The sequence below is a fragment of the Equus przewalskii genome, chromosome 22 (genome assembly GCF_037783145.1).
Source record: "Equus przewalskii isolate Varuska chromosome 22, EquPr2, whole genome shotgun sequence".
Classification (NCBI taxonomy): Eukaryota; Metazoa; Chordata; class Mammalia; order Perissodactyla; family Equidae; genus Equus; species Equus przewalskii.
Window position 1 is genome coordinate 52,159,629 of NC_091852.1, and position 16,444 is coordinate 52,176,072.

General features: G+C 48.6%; 1 long non-coding RNA gene across 1 annotated transcript; it reads left to right on the forward strand.

Annotated features, from left to right (window-relative positions):
• Positions 1-463: 463 nt before the first annotated feature.
• On the forward strand, positions 464-3,693 carry LOC139078709 (uncharacterized). The gene is made up of 2 exons (XR_011531729.1): positions 464-572; positions 3,366-3,693. It is a non-coding gene; the product is annotated as an uncharacterized lncRNA (long non-coding RNA).
• Positions 3,694-16,444: the final 12,751 nt, after the last annotated feature.

Sequence of the window (16,444 nt, forward strand, 5' to 3'; positions counted from 1 at the left end):
CAGATCACTCTCCAGAATGCGGGTGGGCCTCATCTAATCAGTTGAAGTTCTTAAGAAAAAGACTGAGGCCCCCCAGGAAGAGGAATTCTGCCTCCAGGCCACCTTCAGACTCGAGCTGCAACCTCACCTCTCTCCAGGTCTCCAGGCTGCAGCCTGCCCTGTAGATTTTGGACCTGCCAGCCTCCGTAATCACCTGAGCCAGTTCCTCAAAATAAATCTCTCTGTCTCTCTCATTTCCTCTCTCTATACCACACACTCTTGGTTCTGTTTCTCTGGAGAACCCTGACTAACACAGTCAGACAGCTTTCCTAACCACCTCATCTAAAGGCAGTGGCCAACACAGTGGTCTTTCTTGACGTCCTTCTTGGGCATTTCCACAACCTGGCTTACTGTGCACTTGCTCCCTGGCTGGCCCGAGGCCTGTGGGCTCTGAGCGGGAGCACAGAGGGCTCTGTGAGGTCAGGGGCTCCAGTGGGCGCTCACCACACGGCCACCAGTGCGTGCACAGGACATCTGCTGGACGGATGGTGCAGGACGTGCATTTTGCCCATTTTAACTGTGTCTTCTTTGAGGTAACTGTGGGGCTTCACCAATACAATTTTAAAGTATAAGAATATTTCTAAGTTAATTCCCACTTTATTATTTTTAGAACTTGAACAGGAGACTACAGGAACTAGAATTAGAGAATGTCTCACTAATAACTTAAAACTCCTCTAAGAACTCGGTAACTGTTAATAATTCTAACATTAAAACCTCATAGATAACTGTAACTACTCATTGGTATCAAGGCCTCTCAAAACCTGCCATATTCTCCCCCAAGGCCCACCCCCTTCCGGTGTGCAGACGTGTACACCCTCACCCCCGGCTTTTCCAGGCGACTCTGCTCTCTGAGCGCTCCTGAGTCCACAGAAACGGGCTTCTTGCCGCTGGCAGGCCCCTGGCCACTCGGACCTACATGTTTCCTCCCACACCAGGAGGCCCTGGGTTCACTCTTCTAATCTTCTCTAAAATCTTCTACCCTGATTTTCTGGGCTATAAGCTCTCAGCTCATTTTGATTCTCTTATTGCTCATCTTTATACCTTTACAGAACATCCTTAATTCTCCCTATTTTGTCAGCTTAACTGGCATCTATTTGAGAATTGGCGCCCACTGCCCCACCTCCAGCACTGCTGCCCCCCAGGTGTGGCCAGCAGCACCTGGATTTTGGCATTGCCCAGGCTGGCCCACTAGCGTTCTACACTAGAACCACATTGGGGTTGTCCGTGCTCTTGTCTAAGTGCTGATTCTATAAGACGAAAACCGAACAAAGCAATTGCATTATACTAACTGTCTAAAAAGTGGTCTTTACAAACCCAAGTGAAGTTGTTTTTTGAGCGTCCGTGTCATGACAGTGAGCCAGCTTCCCAGTTGTGCAACACTGCTGAAATCCTGGCTGTCCAGATGGTGGAACAGTCTTTTATGAGTATAATCCTGATCAATGTCAAGGCCACACAGGCAATCACCAGCCTGAGGTTGTCCAGACCAAGCCTCACCGTCTTTATGCGAACCTGCTTGATATAAATGTTAACAACCTGTGTCTTGATGGTGGTACGCTCTTCCTCAGCACAGGAGGCATTGTCTCCTTGCTATGTTGAAGGTTTGACCATATTCTACTCAAGAAAACAAAACAGTGTTCAAAAGCTTCCACCAGACTGGGGGCTATGACTTGTTTGTGGTCAGACGCCACCAGAGCAGAACCTGTTCTCCCTCTGTTTCTCCGTGTAACTCGTTTGCCAAATACTCAGTGGCCCTTGGCCAACAAACACCCTGAATCAAGAATTCAACCAAAGGGACATTCCCTTCAGTAAATGATCTTGGGGACACTGGACAGCCACATGCAAAAGAATGAAACTGGACCAGTCTTACAACATACACAAAATCAACTCAAAATGATTTAAAGACTTAAATGTAAGACCCAAAACCATAAAACTCCTAGAAGAAAACATACAGGAGAAGCTCCTAGATATTCATCTCAGCAATAATTTCTTGGATTTGACTCTAAAAGCACAGGCAACAAAAGCAAAAATAAATGAGTGGGACTACATCAAACTAAAAGGCTTCTGCACAGCAGAGAAAACCATCAAGAAAACGAAAACACAATCTAGAGAACAGGAGAAAATATTTGCAAGTCATCTATCTGATAAGGGGTTAACATCCAAAATATAGAAAGAACTCATACAACTCAATAACAAAAAAACACAAATAATTCAATTAAAAAATGGGCAGAGGATCTGAATAGACATTTTTCCAAAGAAGACACACAGATGGCAAACAGATACATGGAAAGGTGCTCAAATCACTAATCATCAGGGAAATGCAAATCAAAACCACAATGACATATGTCCTTACAGCTGTTAGAATGGCTATCGTCAAAAAGATAATATGTGTTGGTGAGGATGTGGAGGAAAGAGAAGCCTTGAGCACTGTTGGTGGGAATGCAAACTGGTGCAGCCACTATGGAAACAGCATGGAGGTTCCTTAAAAAATTAAAATGGAACCACCACAGGATCCAGCAATTCCACTTCTGGGTATTTATTCAAAGAAGATGAAATCACCATCTCAAAGAGATATCTGCACCCCTATGTTCACAGCAGGATTATTTACCACACTGAGACAGGGAAACCAGCTGTGTCCATCAATGGATGACCAGAAAAAAATTGTGGTGTATACACATGCACGCACGCACACACACACATAATGGAATATTATTCAGCCATAAAAAAGAAGGAAATCTTGTCATTGGCGACAACATGGATATACCTTGAGAAAATTATGCTAAGTGAGTGAAATAAGTCAGACAGAGAAGGACAAATACCATATGATCTCACTTATACATGGAATCTAAAAAGAAAAAAAAAAATGAGGACACAGAGAACAGATTGGTGGTTGCCAGAGGTGGGGGGTGGGTGTAATGGATGAAGGGGGTGAAAAGGTACAAACGTCCAGTTATAAGATGTATAAGTCATGGGGATGTCATGTGCAACATAGTGACTATCGTTAACAGTACTGTACTTTATATTTTAAAGTTGCTAAGAGAGTAGATCTTAAAAGTTCTCATCAGAAGAAAAAAACTTTATAACTAAGTGTGGTGACAAATGTTGACTAGACTTATTGCGGTGATCATTTCTCAATGTATGCACATATTGAATCATTATTCTGTACACCTGAAACTAATATAATGTTACATGTCAATTATAGCTCAAAAAAAAAAAAACCACAATAATTCAGCCAGCCTTGGTTGGGTAGTTATTGTCTGTCGTAAACAATACGACACACCACTTCTGTGCCCCTTGTAGTTAAGGTTTTGTCTTTTAATCCTCCACAGCTCCATTCAGCTCAGCGTCCAGCCCAGTGTCCATCAAAGCAAGAGCACATTCTTCAACAATTTCTAAGCATAGAGTTCTCTTTTCCTTTGAATTGAATGGCTCTTGGTGACCAGACCTATTTGATATGTAATGTGACGGGCGTCCTTATAAGAGGAGATCAGGACACAGACATGCACAGAGGGATGACCACGTGAAGACACAGGGAGAAGACGGCTCCCTGCACGCCCAGGAGAGATGCCTCAGGAGGGAGCAGCCCTGACCGCCCCTTAATCTTGGATTTCCAGCCTCAAGAACCAAGGGACAATCAATATCTGTTGTTTAAGCTGCCCCGTCTGTGGTGTTTGTTACACAGCCTGAGCTCACTGACATGCTATGTGAGCACAGGATTTCTTTTACAAGCAAGAAGACTGAATAGCACATATACCCCAGGTGTGACCATAAAACGTAGGATTCCACTGAAATTCGCCTTAAATTAGCCTGTGACTGAGGATCTCAGGTTGCCCCTCTCAACACATTTTACTCTCTTATCCTCTGATTCCTCCCTCACCTCCCCTCCACCCCGACCATCAAGAAATCACAAACATCCGGGTGGGGGGGGGGGGCGCCTGCGGTGCTTAGGGAGCGAGGACTGCCCGAGTCACCCTTCTGTAGGCTCCACAAGTGCCGAAAATCATCCCTAAAGACAGTCTGCTTTCTTCCTTATTCTCATTCTTCCTCCTTGCAACACACAAACTTTATTTCTCCTCATCTTGACATTGATGAAAGGCAATTTTCTTTGCTAATCTGAAGTGTGATGAAACATGTAGAAAAAAGATTTCTGATAAACACTCTTTGCTAATTGAGTGTTTAGAAATCTGCTTGTATCAAAATAATTTGACATTTCTCCCCATGTCTTTTGTTTCCTCTAGTACAGTTTGGGTTTTTTTCCTCCACAAAGGTGCATTCTTGATAATTGCTTTCTCCACATCACTTGGAACACTGCTAGAAATCATAGAGCTAATGTATAATGTAATTATATAGCTCGCACTGAACATTTAAGATTCTTGGACATAAATTAACAGGGTATACACATAACCAGGCCTGTCACAAACTTTTTGAAGACTTCGATCAGGCAGTCTCCTGCTCAGTTAGTAAATCGTTACTATGAATCTCACTTTTAATCATCATGCTGACTTGTACCACTCAAAGTTACAATGTAATTATATTAGTTTCTCAAATATAGCTACAATTAGTTACATATTTAATTAGCTTCCCTACTCCTAAACAGCAAACATTTTCTTTGACTAACCTAGTGAGTCATGCAAACCTTTATGCTTATCTTGCTGTCCATTGCAAGCATAGTTTAAACAGAAAGCTCACACTGCATTGTACGAAAAATAAGGAGTTAGGATGAAGGATGACAGATGGTTGGGAAATTAATTTCACAAGTTAGTGGATCCTCTGTTGACTCTGACAGACAAAATGAAAGAACAAGAAAGCAAAAGTAAGAGCTTTTCACGCTCCTCAGCTCTATTTTCAGTGTGCTGATCACGTTGGCACCAAAAGGTCCCAGATTAATAAAGACTTAATAGTTCATTACTGCTTTATTCATTACCAGTTTGTTTCATTTAAAATTTTATTACTTTTGAGGTCTGAAATGCCACAGCTGAAGTGAGGTTACAACGCTTTAAGGTAAAGGTCCTCCTACAAGGGCGAGGAGATCGGTGGGCAGAGGGGAGGGTCCCTGGCGCACAGGTGCCCAGAACCCTGCAGAAGAGCAGGACGTGAGAGCCCACCCAGAGCCTCTCCCACTGCGCCACCTGGTGGAGAGCTTCGGGAATAGATGGGTGAGCAGCTCTAAGCACATCCCCCGGAGCAGCATCAGCACCACCTGGGAGCTTGTCAGGAACGCCAATTCAGGAACGCCAATCCTCAGGCCCCACCCAGACCCGCTGGGGCAGAAACTATGGCAATATTCTGCCACTCCATCTTTGGCTTCATTTCCTTATATGCAGATTGACACCAGAACCAGTAGGTTGTTCCAGGATCTAGGACATGCAGCACATGCGTGAAGGAGAAGCATGGGGACTCGAAGAGACCAGATCCAGGCGTCTCCCTCTGACGTGGATGTTGAACAACAGGCTGTGGTCACCTCTGCCTTCCAGTTCTAGGCAGGAGTCTCATGACGGCAAGATGCCTCTGGAACAACAGTCACTTCTAAGCGCTTGCGTATTGCCACCAGACCTCCCTGGTCAGGGAATCTGGACAGTGACCCAGAACCAAGTACATTCCACTTATCTGGGGTTTTTTTTGCCACTACTTTTATTAATTATAGTTTCAAAATGGCATTAAAGGACCATAAATTGCACTTTTAAAAAACATTCTTTGGGTACAAAAGTGAGATTTCTGTACATAGAAACAGAAATTTTTTCCATTAAATCTGAGAGAAATAGAGAAAACAATTAATTCAACTCCCACCCGTCCAAATCTAATAGTTTTCTTTTCTCACGTGCATCACCTGTCTTAGAATCAAAGATGTGCTGGTAAAACCGGAGATGCTGATGTGAGAAGACTGGCCCACCAGGTGATTATTTATGATGAAGCAGGATTGGGCAGCAATAAGAGGGAAGGACAACAACTGATTTTTCTCTAAAATAGAACTCTTAAAGAAATGCAGACATTTCTGCTTTGAAGGAATGACAGAATTTTTGTTCTAAGTTCTGCCAAGAGTCTCGCTGAAGCTCAGGGCCAGGCGTGTCCATCTTGTAAGACAGCTGGGGCCCAGTGGACAGGGCGGTGCTGCTGCTCATGGAAGAGAGAGGGCAGGAGGCCACCTGGCTGCAGGTGGAGCGTGTCCATGAGAACATGCAGAGTGACTGTTCCGTGTTCCCCAGGTGGTCAATGGAAAGAAAATGAGCTGGATGCATAAGAAGTGAGTTAGCTCAACCGAAGAGCAAATTCCTCATCTGGAGGATCAATCGTCAAAGAGGGACGTAAAAGGCAGACGCGGGAATGTGGCAGCAGCTGCAGCCGCCTACTTTGGGATCTTACGAAATCTCTGCATAAAAACAGAGAAGGCAGAAGGCAAAACCAAAACCCATGAACATTATTTACAACAAAACTCAGTGAGGTAGTATCTTCACAAACACCAACATAAAAGCAGGGCCAGGAGGAACCAGCGACAACCGAGACCTTCACAGCCTTGGCAGCTGCACAGGAGGAAGCAGAGGGAAGCGACCAGGTGTCCGATGGACCCAGGACAGAAGAGCCACGATAGAGCCCGCGGCGATCACTGGCCCGCACAGGCATGGCGCTGGAGAACAGGAGCTGAGCCCGAAAGGGTTTTGCCTGGTCCGATAACATGTGCGAAGAAGGATCCACAGGGAGGGCTGCCGGGAAGTGGGGCAGCGAAGAATTCAGAACTGGCGCTGGGGCATCCTTCCTGACAGGGTGGAGGGGAACAGAGGGTGTAGGATTGGGCACAAGGATCTGTAGAGACAGGAAAGAAGGTGCGGAGACCCATAGGGGAAGGGCTGAGAGCCAGGACGGCTCAGAAGGAAAGCCACCCAGGACAATAGAAGAGGGGGCTCGGGAAGTGAGACCAGGCCTCCAGCTGAAAGCTGGGGAGAACCAGTCTCGCACCAAATTAGGCTGAGCCACAGCAAGTCTTTGAGGCTGATTCTCAAACAATGTTGCTAAAGGAAAGGAGGACACGAGGTAGCCTCTCGCCTTCCGGGGCCTTTGCAGGAACCGCTTCCCGTGAATTCGGAACAGGAAGCTCCCGTTATCTTCCCATCACTGGCTTCTTATTACTCAGATTTTAGCTTAAACTCATCAAAAAGTCCTTCCTGTAACCCCCAATCTAAATTACTTAGCCTTCACACAGCACATTATTTTAATTCTGAGTAACATTTATCAATATCTGATATTTTTAAGTAAATATTTTATTGAGGTACACGAAACAAAAATATATGTAATGAGTTCAGCCAAGAATTTCCTTAAAACACCCTACGAAAGCCAGATCTGGTCAACAAAGTGCAACCGAGCAAAAAGGGGCTCGTTCTGCTGGCCGCAACCCGGTGCCAAGCAATTGCCAACAAGCCAGTGGTTCAGAAAGGAAAATTTATACGAATTGCTAGCATAGTCGGAAGATGGCAGACTCGTGTCCTGAAGAACCGTCTTAAATCTTGAATCACAGAATCTTGAGGCAGTTACATAGGGGAAATGGGCAGGGGAGGAAGGGGTGAGGGATGTCGTTTCCAGTGTGATGAACTTTGAGGCACCACATTATCTCTTTCTTCTGTCATTCGTGATGGGGACCAACGCAGGATTTTTCTTTCTGGAGGTCGTCATGTTCCTGGGAGCTCAGAGAATAAAGTTGTCTCATTACAGCCGGGAGATATGCATAAGCAAGGGTCACAGAACTAGCAGGTCACGAATTTTGTAAAAGCGAGAGGTGCTTAATCATCTAGGCTGTGTGCAGGCTGGAATGTATTCACAGAGACTAGTGAGTCCATCATGGTTAAATGTTGCTTCCTTTCCCCGAGGGTGGCTTCCCTCCCTTTAACTTAAGATCTAACTATTAGAAAAGGACCAACGTTAGTCACCAGGCAAGAGAGGCACACACCTCACCCAAGTGCTTACAGCCTCGTCAAACCTTGAACGAGGAGTGAGCTAGGAAGATGAAGAGGAAGAGGAGAGTCTTGATGAAGAATGTTTTGAAACCTCGTGTGTTGGTATTATGTCTACTAAACTTCACAGGGTCCCTGGGGATCAATTCCTCTTTTCTCCGCTTCTCAGATGGGAGCTAATGGGTGTCTTGAATGGAGTCTTGAAACAAATCTCACCTGCTGAAGATCCAGTGGGCCCCCAGCTCCTGAGCATGGAGTCAGAACGAGTGCCCTCAGGGACTGCGAATCCCAACCGTGGCTCCTTGAACTGGCCTGGGGGCTCTGGCCAAAGCCTCCACACTACATCAGGAGGATGCTGCCTCCCTGGAAGGGACCCAGACGCTAGTTTCACCAGCGAGGTCTTAAAAGATGCGTGGAAGACAGTCCTACCATTGCCACAGTTTGGCCAATTAAAAACAAAACAAAGACTGATGGACTTTGCAAACTTTTATTGTATTATTGTAAACCAGACCATGCAATAATTCCAAATTTGACTATTTTTCCTTATTGCAGCAAATTAATATACGCCCCCCCAGTACCCTGGATGTCGCTATCAAATGGCACACCCCTAGGTCTCCTTTCACCCCATACAGCTAAGCAATACTGCCTACCCTCCCCAGCAAAAGGCCAAAATTTTACCAGAAAGGCCCTGGTTCCATGGGTGTGAGGTAAAGTTGAGGATGGGGATGACACAGAAGAAGAGGAATTAGATGAAAATCTACACAATAAATGGCGAGATACCCCCACCCCTGTCCTCTGTTCCCACTCAGCCCTGACAGTGCCAGCAGCTAGGCTTCCCGCCAGGTACAAAGAGAAAACGAGAGGATTCTCTCTTGGGAAGCGGCCAGCAGAAGAGAAAAGTCCATAGACACTGGTGGTAAGAACCCTCTCCACGAAATGGTTCAGCCCAAACAGGGCCGCCCACACACAAGCCCCACCCCAGCTCCCGATCAGACTTTGAGAGCCTCACTCCCAAACTGGAAGGAATGTTTGAGGGTCACCAAGCATTTGCCCGAAGGCTCTACCATGAAAGACAGAGACCAACACAAATAGTTTTTTAAAAAGTGCAAGGAGGAAGGAGCAGGAGCAGAAAAAATTCAAATCACTATAGTATGTTCGAGAGATAAAAGAAGGATATTGGCTTCGTAAAACAATAACAGGGAGCTATTCAAAGCAACTTTCAGACAGCAAAATGAGCACTTTCAAATAAAAAAGTAACATAGTTTTTAAAATATCAATTGAAGCATCAGAATGAAGATTTTACAAGCTTCTGAAAAGTAGAATGAAAAGATGAAAAACAAGAGAAGAAAATAAAGAAATTACAAGATGGGTTTGGGAGACCAAAATCAAAAACTGGATACTCTCCAAACTTTTGGATCCAGCCAAACTGCCTACTTTCAGAAACTCAGGGTCTCAAAAAAATTAGCTTGCATACTCCCATCCTTAGGAAGCTACTTTAGAGTATGCTCCACAAAATGATGGAGAAAACCAAGAAAAAGAATGATATGGGTTCCAAAAACATGAGCTCCAGCAGAGGAAAGAACGGCCCAAGATGATGAAGAAGGAAAATTCCAGAACAACAGAGAGAAGAGAAGCCTAGAGAGCATCTAACACCGATTGGAGTGGGAGCTGAGGCCTCCAGGAGCAACATCTCGTCTCGGAAGAAAGGAGAAGGAGGGGGCAGGAAACTGAGGGATGACCTGGTGCGTTTTGGTTCACGTGGTCATCAGAGGTGGGGGAACTGGTGAGTGGCCACTGCATAGAAAAGTGGGTGCCAGAATGGGGCCCAGAGAAGGAAGAGTTGTACCAGAAAGAGAGCATAGTCGGGATACGCTGTGAATCATATGGTTGTGACAGTGCAGACACTGCAACCTACCCAGAAATTATGATCTTTTATGAGAGCATGGAAAAGCAAATATTGAGGAGGTGCCAAAAGGGTTCTCTTCGGCCACAGTAAGAAGTTGACAGACAATACGTGAAACTAGAAATCAAGGAATTGCACTCCCAGCTTATCATGCATAAATGTAGACACAAAATCATATTACCCCCTCAGAGATTTAAATCTTGCCTTTGAGGAACAGGAGTTCGTGTGGAGGGTGGAGCAGGACAGCTTTTCTCTTTGTAAGCACTGAAACAGTCCACTTTTAAAAACAACTGCATGCAATATTGTGATAAAAATCAAAACAAAAACCAAAACATCCTCAAAGCTGCCTGCCGTTTACTGGGTGGTATTTAAGTTTGAAACCACGCTCATAGCGGCTTCTCCCCACCACAAGCCTCTTAGAACACAGAGTATTTTCCTAAATGTATCCATCTGGAATTCACTTTAGCAGTGGTCGGTAGAGGAGATCTAATTTTGCTGTGGTTCGTTTTCTGTTTGGCTTTGTGGTTTAACTGATGCAGAGGTGACCCCGCATCGTGCATCCTTCTCAGCCGAGTTGTCTTAGATGACACATCTTGGAGGCTGTGCCCACCCGGGCGTTGGCTTCTTTAGGGGGCTGATGCCGGGTCCCCACAGAGGAGGGAGGGCTGCCGGGAGGAGAAGCTGAGGGCTTTTGGGAGATGTTGGGGAGGGAGGAAAACAGGCCTGTGTGATCAAGGACATGAGGGAGCGTCGGTGAGAGGAAGACTGAGGAGAGGCGCGGGTTTCCGCCCTAAGAACTCAGATGGCGATTTTTTTTTTAAAGATTGGCACCTGAGCTAACATCTGTTGCCAATCTCTTTTTTTTCTGCTTTTTCTCCCCAAATCTCCCCAGTACACAGTTGTATATTTTAGTTGTGGGTCCTTTTAGTTGTGGCATGTGGGACGCCACCTCAGCATGGCCTGACGAGCGGTGCCATGTCGGTGCCCAGGATCCGAACCAGCGAAACCCTGGGCCGCCGAAGCAGAGCAGGCGAACTCAACCACTCGGCCAGGGTCAGCCCCCCAGACAGCAACTTTATCTTGAATTTTTGCAACCTGAGGAGCCACACCCCACTCCACCCCACCCCCACCATGTGTTTTTTTACTTTTCCCATTGTTCTGTCCTTGACCTTGTTGACATTTCTTTAAACCTATTCTGCTAATATCTTTTTATGGTTCGTGGCACCATCTGGAGGTTTCCATCTCCCGGTGAGTGCTAAGTTTCCACCATTCGCCTTTCCCTCTAAGAGGCTAATTATGGTCAATCATCTTAAACACACTTTCTCTTTAAATCAACAGTCTTTTGGGTTGCTGTCCTCTGGTATGAAGTTCTTGCGTTGGGAGAGCTATTGTCGGTTGTGTCTACCGGGCCCTGCTCAGAGCACGTCGCGTTCCTCTGCGTCTTGTGTATTTCCTTTAAGCTCGTCCTCGTTGGAGATTTTCAGACCATCCGTGAGGCCTCTGGACGTTTGTCCTGTGTTCACTCCAGGACTGCTGTTCACAAACTTCTCCACTAGGTAGTGAATAAAGCTACTTTGCAATTTCTCAATATCTTTTCAACCGCTCTAAGGTTTGGGAAAAAAACCATTTTTTCAAAAATGCATAAAAAACATACAGATAGGGATGCGCACATTCCCTTTTGCCTCAGGCTCCGCTACCACTCACAGCGCGCGCTGTAAGATCTCGCCTCTATTTAGTATTTTGTTCAACATAGTGGGCTTTTTGGGCATTGGTGCTGATTTTCTAAATATCACATTAAAATATTACTAAGGCTGATTACTGAGATTTTTGGTGCCCCCTTAAATTGTGCCCCCAGGGGAATGCCTCATTCTCCTCGCCCTAATCCTGGCCCTGCTTGGGTGGGTATTCTGTCTGCATCTAGTCATCCAAACTCCTGCTAAGCTGGCCTCAGGCGAGCCTTTCCTGTCACCTGTGAGCCCCCTGGGGACACGGAGGGAGGCACGGGAAGTGGACCCTCACTGCCAGCCCACAGACTCCAGAATGCACATTCCCAGCTGCAGCTCAAACACAGGGCGTGAGCTATCCATTGTGGGCAGTTAATTCTTCAACACAAGTGTCCCGAATGTTCCTCTGTGCGAGGCTCTCTGGGCTGACACGGGGTCCCTGCAGAAGGGCTGGGCGGGGCAGAGCCCCTGGGAGGAAGGGAGCTTGACGTCCGTGAGGGACAAATCCTGACCTGTACTTGTTTTCCCTCCTTTACGTAATGGTCTCTCTTTCGGCTGGTGTAAATTACGCCACGCAGGGCTGTCCTTACATCTTTGTCTGTGTCTCTAAGTATATCCTTGGAAGGAGGCCAGAAGGAAACTTGCTGAGTCAGTTGGAAGGTGTGGTCTTAGGCTCCACCACTCCCATCACTTGGGTGGGTCCCCTCCCTCAAATCCCCAGGGGGGCGGGGTAGGAGGTGACGTCAGTGATAATCCGAGGGTGTTTGCCTTTACCTCAGTCAGAAAGAAGAGAAAAGGGCAAGGGGAAAAAGGAGAAAAAAAAGTCTTCCTTTTGTGGCAGATCAAGAAATAAAGGGAAAAAAGGGTTTAAAAGGGTGGGGAGGCCCCTCCAGTTGCTTCTCCAGGTCAAACCCACAGAGGGATTAGGACCCCAGGGTGGAGGAAGGGCATGGGCAGGAGAGGAGAAGTCGGCAAGAAGTGAGGGACACGTCGTGGGGAACAGAGAGAGACTTTCCGTCCAGGCTTAGCAGCTAGAGGAGGTTGGGATCAGCTCCTAGAAAGGAACTTGGAGATGGAGCTGCTGTGTCTAGGGGATAAATGCTCCCCTGACGGACCCTTTCATTTGCGGATCATTCTAAACTGACAGCAAACATACTCTGAAAGTTCCGAATGGGCATTCTCAACCCATCAGCCAAAACCACAGGGTCCTGCGTTCACACAGCTCTTTCTCCCCAGCTCCTTCCAAGCCCTCTGTGAGGCAGGCAGGAATGGCCGTCTACACCCATTGGACGACCTCACCTGGTGGACCCAGGATGCAGAGCAGGGCATCAGACGGGGTGACAGGGTGGTTTCCCCCTCCCAGCTGCCACCTGTGCCCCCAGAAAACCCGCAGTCCCCACAGCTGATTTCTCAGGGCCGGTTTTCACCTTCTGCCCTCATCCCATTCTCCACGTCCCCCTTGGCCCCCAGGACAGGTGTGAGCAGTGGACCTCCACACCTCCTACCTCTGCTAGCCATTGCCCTCGCCCCTCCTTCCAGGAAGGGGGCCTGCCGGGGAGCAGGCGGTTCCCAGAAGGAAAATGTGCTCCGGGACGGTGCTGTGTTCCTGGGGTAGGAAAGGACAAGAGGGCCCCTGGGTCTGGATGCTCAGCCCACCAGACCCAAAGATGTCGTTTCTTAGCAAATATCTCTCGCCTGCACTCCGACCCCCCGAGATGGTCTGAGCTCAGATGGGGGAGTTCTGCTCCTGGGTCGGCCGACCACCCCCTGAACCAAGCCAGGCCCAGGAGCACGTCCATGTGATTCACTGGACGGTGTTGAAGTGCCTCTGACGGCGTTTCTAATCAGGGGAAGAGATGTCACGAAACAGAGAAGGAAGATAGATTTGAGTAATTACCTGCTCAGATTCTTCCCATCAAGAAGGGGGTTTTAATTAGCTAAATGGTCTCCCCCATGTTGAAAACAAGACCATGAGCAGCTAGACATTCATTTAGGACGTTGTTTGAAATGGGTGCATTATAGTTCATGTTCTAGAAGATGCATATAATTAGCCATTCTACTTTCGTTAAACTTTACAAATTTTTTCCCAATTTTTACTATTGTAAACAAAGCTCTTATGCATGCCCTTAATCTTTGACCATAGGTGGTGAACATTTTCATTTTTAAATCCAATATAATAGGTAAAAGAGGGTATTTCACTATTTTAACTTAGTATTGCTTTTTCAATTTAGAATGATAACTTTTTGAATATGTTTATCGCCCATTTCTTGGTGCACCTTCATCTTGGGGGCACTGTCCATGTTCTCTGAATGTGTTCATTGCTCTCACCCCACCCCCACCCCCCCTGGTGCGTGGTAACTCTTTCCTGCAGTAACGGCACCGCGTCTCTTCTCTTTTGTGTTTATTTTTATGCTTGGAGTCACCGTCCTCGCCAGAGCGGGCACTCATGTACCTACCACCTTGTAATTAAGAAAACTGGGCTCTAAGGGAAGAAATCTGCCCAAGCCTTAGATCTAGAAAGTGTGGGGGCCAGAACGGACCCGTCCTTCCTCGGGCTCTCCACTCAGGCTTCCCCTGGTCAGCGGCCTGGCAGCCGGCATGAAGGAGCCTGGCGAGGGGATGGAGGCAGCCTCTCAGGGAGACCAGGGCCGTGGAACCTTGGTGAGCCTCCCTTCCAGCTGTATATCCTAAATCATTTCCACAAATGCCAATTCCTTAAGGACCTTTCCCTGGGGAGGACAAATTTCCTGCAGAGACTCTGAGAAGAATATAGGGAGAAAGCAAGAGACTGCTGCTTGTACTTCTGCATCTACAGGAAGCTTGAAGACGCTGAGCTCTGACCTCAGAGAACGAGCATCGCTCATCCAGCGTCTTAGCGCAGGCAGATTCGGGCCAGGCCTTGCCCCGGGCGTCTGGTACACGGTCGGTGAAGCAGTGTCCTTTCTTCCCTACCACAACCTTGCACATAGCAGGGGCCGAATCACATCTGTTAGTCATTCCAATGTGGATTCACACACTGTAAAGTATTTTCGAGGCAGAAAGACAGGGAGTCAGAGAGAAAACCTCACCCTTCACATGAGCGGTCAGCCAGGCCTTTGCCTGTCCCATCTGAGTGGGACCCCACTCCTGCCACACAGCTCTGCTCCCCTCTCTTCAGGCCCGGCCCTGGGAAGTCCAGAGCATTCTCTGTTGAACAGATACAGGGAGGCAGTCCCTGAGGATGACCACGTGGGCAGAGGGTGGCCTGGCGCTCTGCCCTCCAGGACGCTCAGTCTGGGGAGTCCCACGCCTCTTCAGTGCGGACAGTCCTCTGGGCAGGAAAATGGGGGTGGGGCACTGGGACTGTGGGCCCGAGAGCTGTCTGCTCACCAACCTGGGTGGTCTGGAGTCCAAACCCACGGCATGGACGCAGATCAAATTATAGACTCTGGGCCGCCCCAACACAGGGACACACGGGTGGACTTGGGGGCCACCCCTGACACGGGCACACGCAAGTGGACTGGGGGACCACCCCTGACAAGGGGACATGCAGGTGGACTTGGGGGCCGCCCCTGACACAGGGGCACGCAGGTAGACTGGGGAGCCACCCTGACAAGGGGACACGCGGGTGGACTTGGGGGCCGCCCCTGACACAGGGGCACGCAGGTAGACTGGGGAGCCACCCCTGACAAGGGGACACGCGGGTGGACTGGGAGCTGTGGGTGCTGGATTCGGGAAGGGCCCAGGCCAGACTGTGAACTGGAGAGAAGAAATGCATTTCACTCCTCTCGGACCCACTCATCTTACACTGGGGTTGCATCAGGCCCTGTGGGGTGAGTTGGGACAAGGGGGCTTGTCTCCAGGAAACTGCCCAGGGGCAGGGACAAGCCCAGTGTCCAGAAAGAAGCCACACTCGTCGGGACAGAGGGAGGGGCGGGGAGGAATGGTCAGGGAGCACCGGGAAGGCCAGGCTGAGGGAAGTGGCCACTGTGCACGCAGAGAAGAGGAGGATCCGGCCAGGCGCACGAAGTGGCCGCAGTGGGAATCCTTGAGCTTTATTGACCATTAGACACCTTCGCCCCCTCCAAGAGTTTACAGAAGGTCGTGAGTGCTCCACATCAGTCAGTCAACACAAGGCAGGACAGAGGGACCTTTTAGAATCCCTTTCTCCACATCTAAGGAAACCCCTTAGGTCCTCTGCCTGCCTGTCTCCCCTGCATCGTGCCCTTCCGTCCTGACACCTTCCTTCCCTGAGAGGTTCATGTGGGAGGCCTCCCCACAGCAAAGTCCGCAGATCTCCACATCCCCTTCAGCTCTGCGGTGCAGTAAGCGTGTGGACAGACCACAGCTGATTTAACTTGACTCCTAGTGGTTCACACTGACTTAGGTCATTTCTACCACTTTGCTGAGGCAGCAGCTTCAAGTGCTGCCCCCACAGCTGTGCTGGCTGGGGACCGGGGGGCCCTGGGGCCTCCCCCAAGGTCCCATCTCAGAGGGAGGGACAAAAGCTGCTCCCGATGCCCAGCAGGCAACTCCACCGGCTAGAGCTGGGGCCAGAGCGGATTCGGAGGAGAACCAGGATGCAGCTGGTGCTCCTGGGGCAGAAGGGGCAGCTGCTCCCAGGCCCCCGGGGGGCTGGGAAAGTGGTTGCTGGAGCAAAGCCCCCGACTCCAGAGCTGGAGGCTGCCAGCCCCACCATGGCTGCTGTTCACCGGAGGGAGGACTCTGTCCCCACCCCTGCATAGCCCAGTCCTCACATGCCAGGAGCAGCCTGGGGTCCCCCAGGTGAGTCCCTGCGCCACCAGCTTCCAGCTGTGAGAAGGGCTGTGGGGAAGTGGGAAGTGGACACAGAGCTTCGGGGC